Here is a 16,645-nt window from a genome sequence, read left to right on the forward strand (position 1 = left end):
ATTCCTGCTTGCTCTACAGTCTCTGTAAGATAATGTATTAGTTTTAATAATGTGCTTTTTAAAGGTCAGCATTTGAAGAACAGCACTTATTTGTTGACATCACTGCAGAAAGCAGCCTTGCCCTCACTGAGCAGAACTTTGTAGCAGAGGTATTTTCTGATCACTGAAGAAAGAGCAATAGCTTCTTGAATGTGCAGTTGCTGAAAGGGCACTGCAGAGACTTTCAGAAACAATAGCTGGAATTTAATTATATCGAGACGTATTTGGCTTCTTTCTTTCTACAAATCTGGGACTAAGCTGTGGTATGTATCAGTCCTAAAGTCTCTGCAATTTTTTGTCTATTAGCAAATGAAACAATAGTAAACATAGAGCAAGTAAAATTAATCTGTATACAGAATGCTTTCATAAATAAAAAGATGGAGGCAAAATTAGTGGCTAACATATGATAACTGTTTTTTTGAGCTGCAAAATAGGATAAAAAACTCAGGCAGACCATATGCTCTTTCCTGAAATCATCAGGGATTTTGCTCCGTATCAGTGGAAGTACGCATAAAAGAGGTGTACCTTCAATTTTAATATATGTGTGCTTCAAACAAGAGAAGTAATTTTTGTTTGTTTTATGTAGTCATTTTAATGGCTGTTCCTAAGTGTCTTGCAGATTGCTCAGAAATTAATCTAGCTAAACAAAATGTCTATGGTATGCCTAATGAAAATTCAAATATAATCAATTTATAATGGGACAGATCCTACAGAAACTTTTTAGAGTTCCTTGAAAAATACAATCGTATTTTGTTTTGGTTTTTTTCTCATTATTTTTATATATATACTACTAGAAAAAAATTGTGATTAACACAATTTTCAAAAATATCTGAATTATGATTTTGTGAACCAGAATTAAATGCCTGATGGAACTGCTGACTGCTTTCCTTCAAGTCTGAACCTTTGTCAAATTGCTGATTTTTTAAAATGCAGATCTTTCTTTAATCTCATGCTCTCTTTTTACCGACATTTTCTCAGGAGTAAACCACACATTATAACCCATACTAATGTGGAAATCTAGGTGCCTGCCATTTAGTTCTTGGAAAACTCAGGTCACTTTTCTTTAGCAGCCTAACCATGAGTTTAAACACAGACATATCCAGTGTTTTTTAGTTCAATCCAACCCTTTGAGTGCAGGCATTGGAGCAGAAGGCCAGATGCAAAGTACTCACCCAGTGTCAGAATCCACCTTCCATTAACTACTGAAGAACAAACTGCATGCCAACTAAATTAAGAATAAGATTAGCAGTAGGTAAGCTAAAAAACCATCTTATTACAACTTCCAGTGAGATTTCAATTTATGGGATCTCCAGATAAACAGATTTTAAAAATTAGGAAATAAAACAAATTAAAAAAAAAAAGAAAAAAAAGATAAAAATGAGGCATGGTTTAATGCCTCATAGTTTAATGCCTCAAGGAAGCAGGAAGACCCACAGCATATTATATGTGGTGCACTGAGAAAACCTATTTTTATTACATGGGGAGCTAAGAGTAATGGTTGCTATAGAAGTTATTCAATTGTTTAAAGGGAGGGTGGTAGGTCAGTTGCTTATAATTTTGCTATATTGAAAAAGTTGCTGCAGAATTTTTAAAAAATACTTGACTGGATTTTATTGGGAATATTTTTAGTGAAAATAGCAGAGCTGCTTCTGAGACAAATGGATCTTCAGCAATATCTACTAGGACACCTGAGTTGGACAGAGCCAACAGCATCAAAGAACCACTGATAGCCAGAGGACAAACTCTGTCTCCTTGAACAAATTCCACTTAGCAAGGTTTAGGAGGCTTGAGCAGAAAGCACCATATCCCTGCATGCTGTGGGGAACAGATCTCCCTCTCAGTGGATGAAGTGTAAGAGCCATCTGCTTGGCCAAGCCAGCTGAGGGCCTGTAGAGGAAATGGCTCAGGTTAGAGAGCCATGGTTATGCGACTGTGAGCTGGAACAATCCATATCCTGTGTGGGACAGAGACATGCTCACTGAGGAGACATGAGCACAGCTGAGGACGAGATGAAGCCTATGGACAGTCAGATGCACAAAATCCACAGGCTGGTGCTGTTAGAAATGAAAGGCTTCTTGATTGTATGTTCCTAACATCCCTACTCCAAGACAGTGTCCAATAAAAATCCGAGAATCTTTTGGTTTTGAGACCTTTGTATGCAAGAGCCTATATTTTTATTTCCTTCATGGACAGGCAAATCTCAGTCTGCCTTTTAGGCAGGTGAGGAAATGGGACTTGGCTGTGTGAAGGAGGCTATGCTAGATCACCTTGGTGTGAGCAGAAACAAGTCTTGTTGATGCTTTTCCTCTGAATCCTTATCACATTCAGTAAGTCATTCTAAATATCAGCCCATCACATTAACACAGAGCAAAACAGTGGTTGGTTCTCTGAAGCCTTGTACAGAGAAAGATTCTGCTTTCACAGTAGAAGTGCCCTGTGTGGCCTGAAACAGAAATAGGTCTGTAAAATCCCAAACTGAGACAGGCTATACATTTGCCAGGGCTTGGCAGATGGCAGTGTACTTCTGCCCTTATGGAGCCTGGGTAATTACAGACTTTGTATACAGCTCATGGTTTGGGATAATGCAGAAATCTGTAAAATAAAGGTGGAATAAATTGTTTTGCTGTTGATTTAGAAAAGTGAATGTGAAATCTTCAGGAAAAAATGTGGAAGATCCAGTTCCTTGGTTACAAAACAAAGTCCCTGGATGAAGACCTGTTCTGCTTTTTTGGGGGGCCTGGATGATCCTCTTTCAAAAGTTTATGGATTGCATTCTGGCTCAGGATACTTGTCCATGAACAGCTGCCCCCTTAGACAAGGATGCAGTCTGTACCTAAAATGATGAGTATCCATTGTAATGGCAGTAAGCATAGAGCTGCTATCTGTGAAGCGCAGCTCTCACTGTCAACATGATTAATGTGCTGCTCTTCTTTGTGAGATAGCTCTTTTCTGACTCAGTTGCTGACTTATATCATTGTGTAATCTTGAAAACAAAAAAAAAAAGGTGGGCAGTTTTATTTCTAGGTGTTGTGAGACTAATTTAGACAGATTATTAGGAACCCTATTTCCACCCTAGCTCCCCTGACATTAAAATTCATTAGGATCCTGAAAACAATAGTTTAGAAAGTGGCCTGAGGAAAAAATATTTTTGATGCACAAAGAGAAATTATGTACACTCTACACAATGAGTTGTTCAAATGGACATACACAGAAGAGAAATATCAGAAATATCAACGAGCAGTTTTCATGCTGCTGGGAGGAGTATTGAACACATGTTTCTTAGAGCATGAGGAGAAAATACTCAGTAATTGAGAAAGCTTAGGGGGAAATGGCCTATTTAGTTACTGAAATTCAAAGCAGCATATTCTCATCCATTACTTTGTTCATTGATCATGGATTATGCATTGCTTTCAGGAATTTCTTCAGCAAAGGGAACAAATGGTAGATTCTAAAATGCAGTCCATTGTCTAAGATACGTCTCAGCATGGTCTGCAAAGGGAATTTTGTGGCAGAATGAAAATACCTATCATAGAATCATAGAATGGCCTGGGCTGGAAGGGACCTTAAAGGTCATCTAGCTCCTTCTCCCCTGCCATGGGCAAGGACACTTTCCACTAGACCAGGTTGCTCAGGGCCCAATAAAATCTGGCCTTAAGCACTTCCAGGATTGAGGTATCCACAGCTTCTCAGGAAAAGCTATTCCAGTGCCTCATCACTTTCACAGTAAAGAATTTCTTCCTAATATCTTATCTATACCCACTCTCTTTCAGTTTGAAGCAATTCCCCTTTGCCCAGTCACTATGTGCCCATGTAAATAGTCTCTCTTCAACTTTCTTGGAGACTCTCTTCAGGTACTGGAAGGGTGCAATTATGTCACCCCAAAGCCTTCTCCTCTCCAGGCTGAGTAACTCAACTTTCTTAGCCTTTCTCCACAGGAGAGGTGCTCCTTCTCTTTGAACAACTTGGTGACCTCCTCCAGACTTGCTCCAACAGGTCATGTCCTTCCTGTGCTGGGGACCCCAGAGCTGGATGCAGCCCTGCAGTTGGGGTCTCACCAAAGAGAAGCAGAGGGGCAGAATCCCCTCCCTCACGTGCTGGCCAGACTATGTTGAGGTGCAAGGTACCATGCTGATGGGATCTAAAGCCTGAATTTCCCAGGCAGATTCAGATATTAAGTGCAGTGCACATAACTGGAAAGATACAACCAAAAGGAAGTTGTGGCTGCATGTGAGAAGTCTCACTGAAGGCAGAACAGGCACTTGGCCTGGATAAAATCTTAGCCTGTGGCTTCCCAAGACATAGTATAATTCTTGGTCCAACTGAAGACAAACAGAATGACAAAACTCTGTTCTGCACAGCCTCATTTCACAGTTTTTGGCTCACCTAGAGTGGAGTAATATCTGTAAGTAAGAAAGAGAAGAAACATTTGCTTGAGGCAAGGCTGAACACGTATCAGACCTAATCCTTTACAGCATGCAGTTTGGCTTTTCACGCTGAAAGCAGTCACCTCTATTGGGTACTTTGTATGGGTTAGTGTTTGAGAAACTAAGGATGCTGATGATCTGAATTTATTTTTTTATTTTTAGAATGTATCTGGTTTGTATCACCTTGGGGTTTTGCTCATTGATTGATGAGATTTGCTTAGGGGGAATGAAAAACTGGAATAAGATTGCAAGCACAGAAGTGTAAACTGTTCACAGTGTGCAAAAAAGTGCTAAAGAAGAAGAACAGTATTGCTAAGGGAGGACAACAGAAGAGGGATAGAAAAATAAAGAAATTGACTGAGGATAGTGTTACTTGGTAGGAGCTGAGAGAGTAAAGGTCTTTTTAACTTAGCAGTTGAGGTAGGACCATGTATATGACCCATGAGATAGGTCCACTTGGTGCACACATAAGTGTGCAGAGATGATTTGCAATAAAATCTGTGTATGCAAAAGCATGTCGGGACTTCTTTGCTGTTGCAGTCTAACAAAAGCTTTATAGGAGATAATTTAACCAATGTTTCCTTCAAGCTGACAGCTGGTTTGCTTTCCCTTGAGGCTATGATACATTACTTTTTTTTCTCCTCTTGAGTCCTGTCAAAAAAAAAGCCAAAACACGTAAAACCTAAGTTGCTTGTATTATCACTTGAAGTCCTTTCCTTTTTATTCTTTTCTTGTCTCCAATGGGAAATTACAAGTAACAATACCCTTTTACAGGATTAAAAACAAGATTATGAATTATTAAAATCTTTAAAGAAAGCCAATTTCATACTTGAACAGTGACTTACCTTTATCATCTCTGCTGATGTCATTTTTAAAGTCTATGAGAAAGATATAGCTGGCTTTTTTCTGAAGAAGTTCCAGTCCATGGACATCTGTGTAATGTTAACTTTATCAACAGTTGTCACAATTGGTGGATTCCTCAAAATAAACACAATAAATGACATATAAATGCAGCTTATTTCACAGTACTTTTATGCAGTAACTAGTTGTTGCACCTATTCTTGGGACTTAAGCATCCTCAAAAATACCAAATGAATGAATTCATATATTGCTTGTCAGACAGAATTACTCCTATTGCTTTTCCACGATTTTAAAGAACCTTAAAGTGTGGTCTAAGCACACTTTTTCTTCTTCTTTCTAGGGAATGAAGAAGAAACATCAATTGAATAAAAAAAAAGAAAATGTTTCTTAATATGTAAAAATAGAATATCATAATCTCTACTAAGATCTTTGACATTTACCTTTTTTTTCTTTACACACTGTAAAACATTTTATTCGGACTCTGTAAGGACTTTAGCAGGGTACACCACAATATCCCTTTCTCTAAATTGGAGAGAGAGGGATGGGCTGTCCAGTGGATAAGGAATTGGTTGTATGGTCACATGCAGAGGGCAGTGGTCAACAGCTCAATGTCCAAATGGACATCAGTGACAAGAGGTGTCCCTCAGGGGTCTGCATTGGGACCAAAACTGTTTCATAAGTGGCACAGATGAAGGGATCGAGTGGACCCTCAGCATGCTTGAAGGCGACACCAAGCTGAGTGATGGGCTGGACCACCTGAAGAATGGGATTCCATCCAGAGGGTCCTGGACAAGCTTGAGAAGTGGCCCATGGGAATTTCATAATGTTCAATAAGGTCAAGTGCAAGGTGCTGCACCTGGGTCAGGGCAATCCTGGTTATCAGTCCAGGCTGGGGGATGAACAGATCCAGAGCAGCTCCGCCAAGAAGGACTTGGGGGTGCAAAACTGGATGTGAGCTGGCAATGTGCACTTGCAGACCCGTAACCTGGGCTGCTTAAAAAGCAGCATGGCTGGCAGGTTCAGGGAGGTGACCCATCTCCTCTACTTCACTGTGGTGAGACCCCAGTTGGAGTTCTGCTTTTAGTTCTGGGGTCCTCAGCCCAGAACTGAGATACGGGAGATGCCTCTATTGTTGAGTGCTTAATAACCTATTTCTGCTCAAAATAATGACGCAGGTTAATTAATCCATTGTTGAAAATGCTTGATCTAAGTTTTCTGACTTTGCTCTGTGAAGGTATAAGATTACTTAAGGAGTCAAATACATCTGAAAAATGCTTTTAAAAGTTGTGCACTCTCTCTCCACTGCTAATTTTTGGTTCTCAGTACTTAAATTCTTGTCCTGGTAATGTCCTTCCAAGAGGCATCATACCAAAAGGTACTATTTACATACCCAGATTATTTGGCTGTGAAAGTCACAACTAAAAGCTACAATTGTAAGGAGACAAAAGCTTGACAGTGTGAACTGCAAGCAAAGTAAGGCTCAAACCCAAGCACCCACTTTGGCATATGTAGAGCAGAATGCCCTCATTTAGCTTTGAGTACCAAGCATGACTTTGGATGCTGCATCCTGGGTCAGGTAGAGTCTTGAGAAGGGAGGGTGCATCTTGCAGGAGAGCACATGAGAACTGGAAGGACAGAAACATCCCATGTGGGGAAGGAGAAATTCTTCAGAGATGTTCACAGGGTGGGATCCTGATGGAAAACTTTAGCTTTCACGGCAGTTAAAATATAGAAATTTCTATCAATAATAGAAATTAACCTGCTCTTTCTACTGCCATCTGAACATACTAACATCTCTTGAGCCACTGCTTTTTTCCACAGAAATGCTACTCTCTTGTTTCACCACCAAGTTTTTTTTTTTTCAAAGGCTAAATTTCTCTGGCAAAGTTCTTTAAACATAAATTCACTTTCTGTTCTGTCGTCGGTTGGACACAAGGTTTTCGGGGTGAAGAGCAGTTAAAATATAGAAATTTCTCTCAATAATAGAAATTAACCTGCGCTTTCTACTGCCATCTGAACATATTAATATCCCTTGAGCCACTGCTTTTTTCCACAGAAATGCTACTCTCTTGTTTCACCACCAAATTTTATTTTTTTTCAAAGGCTAAATTTCTCTGGCAAACTTCTTTAAACATAAATTCAATTTCTGTTCTAATTCCTTAAGATACTGTAAGACCTTTTCGGGGTATATGACTTGGGAATTCTTAAAACATCATCATAACACTGAGTTACATAGCCGATAAGGTTTCTGTAAAAACAAAACACATTATACTCCTGGTCTTGATTGAATGTGACACTAATTGCAGACACTATTGCTTCTGGCCCATTGCCTCAGGGTGCCATTGTTTTAAAAAGTGATCTCAAAAGACAGTAGTGTCTTCAGATTGGGGAAATTGGGATTTGAATTCCTGGTAGAAGACTGACTATCCTTTGGAATTCTTATTCTAAAGAAGAATAGAAGATGTCTCTAAGTAATCCTAAAAGGAGACTACAATTAATAGTGGCTTAACAGCCTCAAAAGAAGTTTAAAAAAATAGTTCCAAAAATGTCAGAAATTCTCAGTAATCACAAAAAAGTAAAACTGTCAATGATAGATTAGTTGTAGAAACCTGAAATGAGACTTTAGCAAACTAACAATTTTATATTACAATTTTATATTTATATTAAAAATAACCCTCTATCATATTTTCTAACTTTTTAATAATCCTTTTGACTTATACTGAGATTTCCAGTCAAGGCTTGCCAGCTTTACAGATATCACTCATTATTTGTGTTACTGTGTTATATGACTGTGTACATCCATATATTTATGTACATGAACATATATAAACATTTATATAGATATATGTTCAATCGTATGTATTTGTGTAAAAACGCACAGACAAAGGGTATCCAAACACTCTGGGCCTATAGGCCACAGTTAACCCTTAGAGTTATCAGCCATGTGTATTTTATGTTTTTAACAAAAACAATCATGAATATTACTGCTTAATAAAGAATCATGGACACATTGTATCCTGCTAATCCTTGCCCTCACGAAACAAGAAAGTACTATGGTCTGGGTTTAAAAGCATTGCAATACAGCTGAGCGGGAATTAGGAATTGATTTATAATTACGAGGTAATTCAGAAAGTTGGGGTCATTTAGCGACTTGATTAAATTTAGGACATATGTATTGTTTTCTGTGCAAAATTCTGGACAAATCACTTCCTTGTCTTTCATCTGATAATGATTTTTATCCCTTTCACAAAGTGATTTGAAGTCTACTACACACTGAATAAGTATTATTTAGAGATAAATTGGGACCCAGATGTTTTAAAAGACAGAGAGATTATATTGCATAACAGACACAATAACCATGCCTCCTTTTTTCTCCTCCAAGTCTTCCTATTTAAATGTGCCTGTGGTTTCCCCTCAAAAGCTCAGAAAAAAGAGATTCTAAATTCTCCAGATCAAATTTCATGAGCTGCACACATTTAAAATTAGGCAAATTAAATATGTTCTAAAAAGGGTTTTTAGCACCAGCATTCAGGATGAATTGCTAAACTTCCCTCTGTAATGTTGACTGCAGATCAATAAGGGTTCTTGAGGACTAGAAATACATAAATAACTTGGCACAATAAGCCTCATGTAATTATGAAAAAAATTCCACATTTTTAATCAAAATTTGGTGTGATAAAATATTTTGAAATAGAGATATTTTTAAAAATTCATTGAAAAGCAGTTGTAAAATTGTGGCATTTGTCAATAGCATGTCTTCCTCCTTCTCCCAGGCCAGAAGTAGTCTAAAGATTATGATATTTAGTTCTCAAAAGTTTATCCAAGCACATTTTCACAACAATTTATTTCAGTACTTTTCAACTGAACACAATGGACAGAAATATTTCAAGCACCTTAGTATAAATATGTGGGGTTTGGACAGTAACTGTTGGCTATTGTGGACATTGTTATTTTCACTCTTCCAGGAAATTATAGATACTCACTTTCAAAAAATTAAAAGTTCCATAAATGGAAACTAATTCTACTATTAAAATGAATAGCGATATTACTATTAGAAAAAAAAAAAAGTAGTTCTAATTTTGCTATCTGTGACATAATATTTCTTCTCAATATATCCAGAAATAAATCTAAAATTTCAAACAATAAATGGTAAATTGAATTTCATAAGCAGGAACCATAACAAATCCATCTAATAACAGTTGTTCAGCAATAAAAACTAATGGAAAAAGATTTTAAAATGCAAAAGGCAATATGGCTGCCAGTCACTGAGATCTGAGATCTGCATTTTCATGCTCCTCTTGACAAATTCTGCCCGAAAAAAAAGTATACAAAAGTCAGGACAAAAGCACAAAGAGAAAGGATACCTAGTATAAAATACTGGTACTGACTGAGAGCAAAGGCCCACCTGACCAGTTTTTCCCTAAGGAAGCTTAGGGATCCACTGTAAGAGAGCAAATATAATTCTACTAGCTTTTTCCCACTTTCTGAGAATAGCTCACTTAGGGATGCTAAGACTGTATACACAGGTCTTCATTTAACACCCTTCTATGCAGCCTTCATCCAAATGGGTCTGATTCCCCCTTGGTATTTTTGGCATGCAACAGACAATATGCTATAAAAATAAGTTCCACAGCATAGATATGCTCTCAGTGAAAAGGTATTATCATCTGTTTACTCTACAAGCTTTGGCTGGTGTTTTTATTGTCTACTCCTAGTCCTTGTTATGAGAACTACACAATAATTATTTCATGAGCTGTATGGAGCAGGTGAACAAGAACTTAAAGACCTTCACTGTGTCTCTCCTTAGGAATCTCTTTTTGAAGACATGGAGTCCAAGGCTGTTTAGCTGAGCTTAGGCTGCATTCCTGAGGAGTTGAAATGCATGGGATCGACACCAGCATGTTCTGGGAAATGTTACGTGGCTTCCTCAGCCATGTGCTACTTGTCTTTTCCTGCTTGGGATCCTAAAGCAATAATGAATAAGTACACCATCTTCCACTCTTGTTTAAGAAAGCCTTTGAGAGTCACTTTGATACAAAAGAAATTGCAGTTTTGTGCCTCTTCTCTACTGTGACCTCATTTTCTCTGCACCTTTGGCAATATATGAAAATTGCAATAATAATAAATAAGCTCTCCTCCAAAGTCTTCCAAAAGCCTGCTTTTTCAACCTGATCTCAGTATTCAACTACTTCCAGCTGACACCTAAATGGTCTTTTTTCTAAAAGATAACTTTTCAGTATTGCTTTTCCTTTTACCATGCCAAGTCTTCGATACCTGGAATGTAAAGTTCCATGGATATAGTAAGATCAGTGCTTTCTGAAAACTGCTTGTGACATGAGAAAAACCAGAATCAGTGTGTTCTTATTTTCTTCTAAAATATCTCATTAATGTTGTAGTCCATCTACTTGAGTTTTTCTAAACAATTTCATTGACTTTTATAAGCTAATTTTATTCTAAAGCCCTCAAAATCAAAGTAAAAGAAAGCATATAAATTGGAGATTGAGTGATTTGTGTCTGGAATTCTCTTCTACTGGTGTTGTCCTTAGCGATCCTGCATTTTCCACTGACAAACAAAGAGAGGATAGGAGAAAATTATTAATTTTTTCTTTCTTTTCTTTTTTTTTTCTTTTCTTTTTAAGAAATGCTGAAATAAGTATTTTTCTCTAATATAAATTTACAGCATGTCTGCTCCTGAGTTGCATATACCCCTATTTGTGTAGTTATATATTTTGAATCATAAATTAACCTGTTTGTGCAGAGGTTGGTGCCTGGTGCTATTTGAATTTGGCCCTCCAGAGGCACATTATTAAAAGTTTAGGTGAAGACACATTAACATTGATTTTCATTCTGTTTTGCTGAGCCATACACCAGTAATTAACATCCATTAATCAACTCTGGCACCTATCACAGTGCAATGATAGTGCAGAAGCAAAATATATATAAAAAATCATTTTAGTATTTTAAAGTCAGCATGAAAGGTATATTCTTGGTCTTTCTTTTTACCATAAGACTATAGGATTTCTGTTTCTTTTTAACAAATTGTCAAATATCTCAAAGCCAGTTAAGGTCTTAAATATATTACAAATCCTCACAGATTCCATGTAATTAACATTCAATCATGCCTGTGGGAAAAAAAAGAGCTTTAAAATGGTATTTATAATACTGGAGAAAAGCATGTAGAAACAAATATATATAATAGGCAAGAATGGGTTCTTGCATGTTTTAGCATTATGTTTGCCATCTTTTAGGTACAGGCCCTGTGGCATTTCAGCCTGACCTTCTTGTAACTTTCCAAGAATTTTATTCCCCCAAAGACTTCATCAGAGACTTCATAAGGGCAACTTCCATCTTCCCTGGGGAAGTGGAAAGAAGGTATGTGATTATTTGCTAAAATGTCCAATATCTGAGGGACACAGATATAAAGTGAAGCGAGAAAACACTTTTTCTCAGGTTTTTTTTTCCCCATGTATTTAAATGCACAGGGAAAATAAAATCTGGGTTTTTTTCCTATTCATGTGTTAATTATTGACAAATTAAATGTAAACATAATAAATTTATGAAGTTTAACTGCACTCAATGATCTTAGAGGTCTTTTCCAACCTCAAGAAGTCTATGATTTCAGGCAGCAGAGATACTTCAAGTTGTGAGTGGAAAATACTTTCTCATTCTTCCCTAAGTTTGTTCCTTAACTGAAGGGAAGAGTCAAAAAAATGTATCTAGTTGTCACAAATGTTATATCTAAGAGCCAAATAAATGAAGAAAAAGCTCAGGGTAGCTGAAGCATTTTCTATCCATTTCACTCTTCAAACTTTAGACTCTAAAATAGTGATAGATTAACTTCTAGACATGATATGTCACTTTAAAATAGAAAATGTATTTTTCTAAAGCATAAGAAAATGAAATATTTAAACAAATATTCGCAAAAAAAATCCAGTTTATCCAGTTTATCTGATATAGTTAGAAAATCTAAAAACAATGTTGCTGATAGAGTGAAAATGGAGTTTTAAATTCACAGGATTCAGGGATTCTTAGGTGAAATGTCTCCTTTGGATGCTATTTTTCAGCTAAGGGATCAAAAAAAACCTAGAAACACTCTAAACAAGTTGCTCAGCTGGAGAGAGGTATGCAGGAACAAGGATCAAGAGAAAATGCCTGGAATAATGGTTCATATATCTGTAATGTGCATGTGAAACATTAATAATGGCAGTTGGATGACCATGCAACTTTGAACTGTGGGCTCCTATGGACAGAAGTTTTAGGGGACTCACAGCCCTAGGACAAAATAAATATGTTTTGATTTGAAAGTAACTACCTAAAATATTAGGAATCATGAGAATGAGTGTATGCATTTTGACTGCCTGTAAAATTTGACTTTCTGCCCACAGGTTTGTTGTAGGCCCTTGGTCAGATTTACCAGGTGAGTTTTTCATCCATCTGCCTTTATATATAAATAAATAAACAAATAAATAAATATATACATATATGTATGTTAATCCACTATTACTTTATTAAACATTCCGTGAGAACACAAACCAACCAAACGCTGGCTGCACAAAACCAATGCAATGCAAACAGCAATATAATAACATGTGAAACCATTGATTTTTAATGATTATCAAATTTATGCTAGCTAACCTGGAGAGCATACAAGAAATTGCAATCAAGGATAGACACGAGAGAGAAACATTACTTACGTAGAAGAAGAATGGAAGGCCAAACCCCAGTTGAAGTTGAAATTGCCTAGTGACACAAGGAGTAACAAGAAGAAATTCTGTCAGTTTGCTCACAGAAAAGGGTTCAGAGCAAAAAGTTCAGAGGAAATGTGGCACTGTTGACAAAAGGGAGGAGACGGCCCAGTGATGGATGACACAGATAACAGTGAAATACTTGATGTTTTCCCCACCTCCCTACTTCAGTCCCTACAGGAAAAGCCTGAGACCAGATCACTGCATCAAGCCAGTCAAGCTTGGGAAGGAGCAGAGCAGTCAAGAGTGGAATCGTTTCAGGCTAGGAGCTACTTGAAGGATCCTGATGTACTAAAACCCCTGGACCTGGATGAGATTCATCTGAAACTGCTGAAGCACACAGCTGAGGTGACTGTAAAGCTGCTTCTTACCTGCGACCAAAAAAATTGAGGCAATCTGGAAAAGTCCCTTACAAATTAAAAAAAGAAAAAGAAAATATTATGTCAAACATTATAAATGGTAGGAGGGAACATCTGGGAGTTACAGACTATTCAGATTCATCTCCACCCCTAAAAACAGATTTTTAGAGGTTTTTTTCTAAATAGTTGTGCTGGCTGTAGCTCAGATAGAGGTGGGGTTTTTTTTCAGAGGACCTGGTTTGGGGCTGTATTTTGGATTTGTGACCAAAATAGTGTTGATAATACAGGGATGTTTTTGTTAGGGCTTGAGCAGTGCTTACACAGCATCAAGGTATTTTCTGTGACTCTCCCCACCCCACCAGTGAGGAGGCTGGGGGTAGACAAGAAGTTGAGAGGAGACACGGCCAGGACATCTGATCCCAAATGACCAAATGGATATCCCACACCACATGGTGTCTTGTTCAGCATATAAAGATGGGGGAGCATATAAAGATGAGGGACCCCCAGCTCAGGGACTGACTAGACATTGGTCAGTTGGTGGTGAGAAACTGTATTCACTTGCATGACTTATCTTTCTTGGGTTCTATTTTCTCTCTTTGTTATTTTTTCATTTTCCTTACAATATTGATGTTTATTTTATTGTTATTAAACTTTCTTCATCTCAACCCACAGGTTTTCTCATTTTTTTACTCTTCTTATTCTGCTCCCCATCCTGCATTGGGCAGCGTGAGCAAACGACTGCATGGTGCTTCGTTGCTGTCTCAGGTTAAACATTAAAGGACAAGTAAGTAACAAAGGTTTACTAAAGACTGATCATGCTTATTATCTCAATTATCTTCAGTGATAAAGTGACTAGCAATATGAGTGAAGGGGTAATAGTGGATATAACACACCTTAACTTTGCTGAGGCTTCGGAAATCTCTCAGAGCGCTCTCACCTGTAAGTTACAGGTTGTCTGAATGACTTTTAGGTAGGCTTAATATTGGCTAGACTTTGGTGCTCAGAGGGTAGGAATCAGGCATGTGATGTCCAGTGAATCTGGTAATGAGCACAAGACCTAGGTGGGGTGACAATGGCTCCACAACTGTTTGGTCTCTTTGTCAACAACCTCAGTGATGAAAAAATAATTCTCAGTAAACCTATAGAAGATATTAAATTTGCTTCACACAATAAGTATTAAAGTTTCAATTGATCTTAAGACGCTGGAGAACTGGGCCAAAAGGATGTCCATGCAGCTCACACATGAGTAGCTCAAAGTTGTTTCCAGAGCAGAATAATTCAACACAGCTATGAGATGACCAAGTGGCCATGCAGGTGTAGTAAATCCCAGGCTGGAATCCCTGGAATCTAAGGCCCCCGTGTGTTCTCATCACATAGGAGGCAAACCACATACTGGGATAAGTAAGAAGAATTTTCTCTACTAGAAAGGATCAAAGGAACTTATTATTCACTTCTACTGCATGCTGCCACATCTCAGCTATTGCATCCAGTTTTTGGTCCCCCTGTTCAGGGCGGATGTGGAGGAACTGGAAAGGGTCTGTCAGAAAGGACATCTCCTATGTAGAAAGGTTGAAAGAGGTGGGGGTGTTCTTAAATGTGGAGAAGTGGAGACGTTTGGGGAGATCTTGTTGGGCCTCCCAGTATCTTAAGAGGGCTTATAAGAAAGAAGGGAGAGGGAGGATTTTTCATATGGGCAGATAGCAACAGGACGAGGGGGAATGACTTTAGAATGAAAGAGACCAGGTATAAACTAGATGTTACAAGAAATATTTTACCCAGAGGGAGGTGAGACACTGGAACAGGTTGCCCAGAGAACTTGTAGATGCCCAATTCCTAGCAGTACTTGAGGCCAGGTCAGATGGGGCCCCAAGCAACCTGGTCTAGAGGATGGCATCCCCCCCCTACTGCAGGGGGTTGGAACTAGATGATCTTTAAGGTCCTTTGCAACCCAAACCATTCTGTGATTTATTCTATACCTGGACTTGCTGACAGGCAACAACCACAAACTACAGGTTGGAAGGTTCAAGCAGGGCATTATGAATACATTTTTCAGCACTGGAATGCTGGGAAATGGTGGTTTAGCACAGAACTAAGATTACACAGAGTAGTTATGGATTCTCTTCTCATGAAGGTCTTTTAGGATATGATAGTCCTGCTTTTAGTAGGAGGTTGGATGAAATAATTTAAAGATCCTTCCAATGATTCCCTTGTTCTAAATCTAATTTCCTGCTTCCTAATGCACTGGAGTTTTATACTGTTTCCATGTTCTTAAGCATGAAGAATATGTACTTTGATTTATATCTATGCAGACAGTGTTGTAGTCTGGGATGTTGGAGGTCTACATTTATTTTGAAGAAACAAGAAAAAGTGATGAAGAAGTTAGAGCTGATTTGCTATTTATCTCAGTAAGGTGGTGTGTACTGCTGCTAGAAAGACTCTGACGTGAATTTGGGTAAGAAAATAGGTTTTTGTGTCTTTGCTTCCTCCAGTTCAGGGATCAGGATCACCTTGGCATAACTATGTAGTAACCAAAAGAGCTATGGATGTTCTCATCAGTTAGATCTCTGTAAGTAGAAACTGTCAAATAGTGGACTGCAGAGAAGTGTTCTATATTACCAGCCACTACAAGAACGCTTTGAGTTATAAATATCCATAAGCTTTAATGGAGAAGAGAACTGTGCCTGTCAGCAGAAAAAAAATACTATCAACCTGCGATGCCCTACACAAATAATGTCAAACTTGGGGCACGATGCAGATTAAGGTGCACTTTAAGCCATCTACTAAATGGAGTATTAGCTGGAAACTGGATTTCACCATCAATGAAACATAATTTAATATATCTGAAGGCCAGTATTGGTTCACCTATCTCAGCTGCAATTGCAGTGAAGAAGAAAACTCCCTCTGACTGTAAGAAAGTACTCTTTTCTATTACTGATCTCAACAGTGAATTTTAATCCTGATTGTGTTCCATGGCAGCACCTTGAAAGGAAAATATTTTTCGCCTTGAACACAAGCACACTCCCTGCTTCTCTGAGTATAATACCACTGTATCTCAGTGGAGGATGAGCAATGCTTTCCTAACTTGCTGCTTTAGAGTAGAAAAGAATGTATTTAATTTGACATGAACATCTGATAGAAAATGTTAATCTGAGATTATCTTCCCAGGTACATAATCCAGGTTTATGATATTACAATCTAATCTAATCTAATCTGATCT

The 16,645-nt window shown here is 37.9% G+C and overlaps 1 long non-coding RNA gene across 1 annotated transcript; it reads right to left on the bottom strand.

The window, feature by feature from the left end:
• Positions 1-4,981: 4,981 nt before the first annotated feature.
• On the bottom strand, positions 4,982-13,066 carry LOC115948468. The gene is made up of 3 exons (XR_004082298.1): positions 13,019-13,066; positions 5,309-5,441; positions 4,982-5,114 (listed from the first exon to the last, which is right to left on the bottom strand). It is a non-coding gene; the product is annotated as an uncharacterized LOC115948468 (long non-coding RNA).
• Positions 13,067-16,645: the final 3,579 nt, after the last annotated feature.

Source organism: Geospiza fortis, unplaced genomic scaffold (genome assembly GCF_000277835.1).
Source record: "Geospiza fortis unplaced genomic scaffold, GeoFor_1.0 scaffold139, whole genome shotgun sequence".
Taxonomy (NCBI): Eukaryota; Metazoa; Chordata; class Aves; order Passeriformes; family Thraupidae; genus Geospiza; species Geospiza fortis.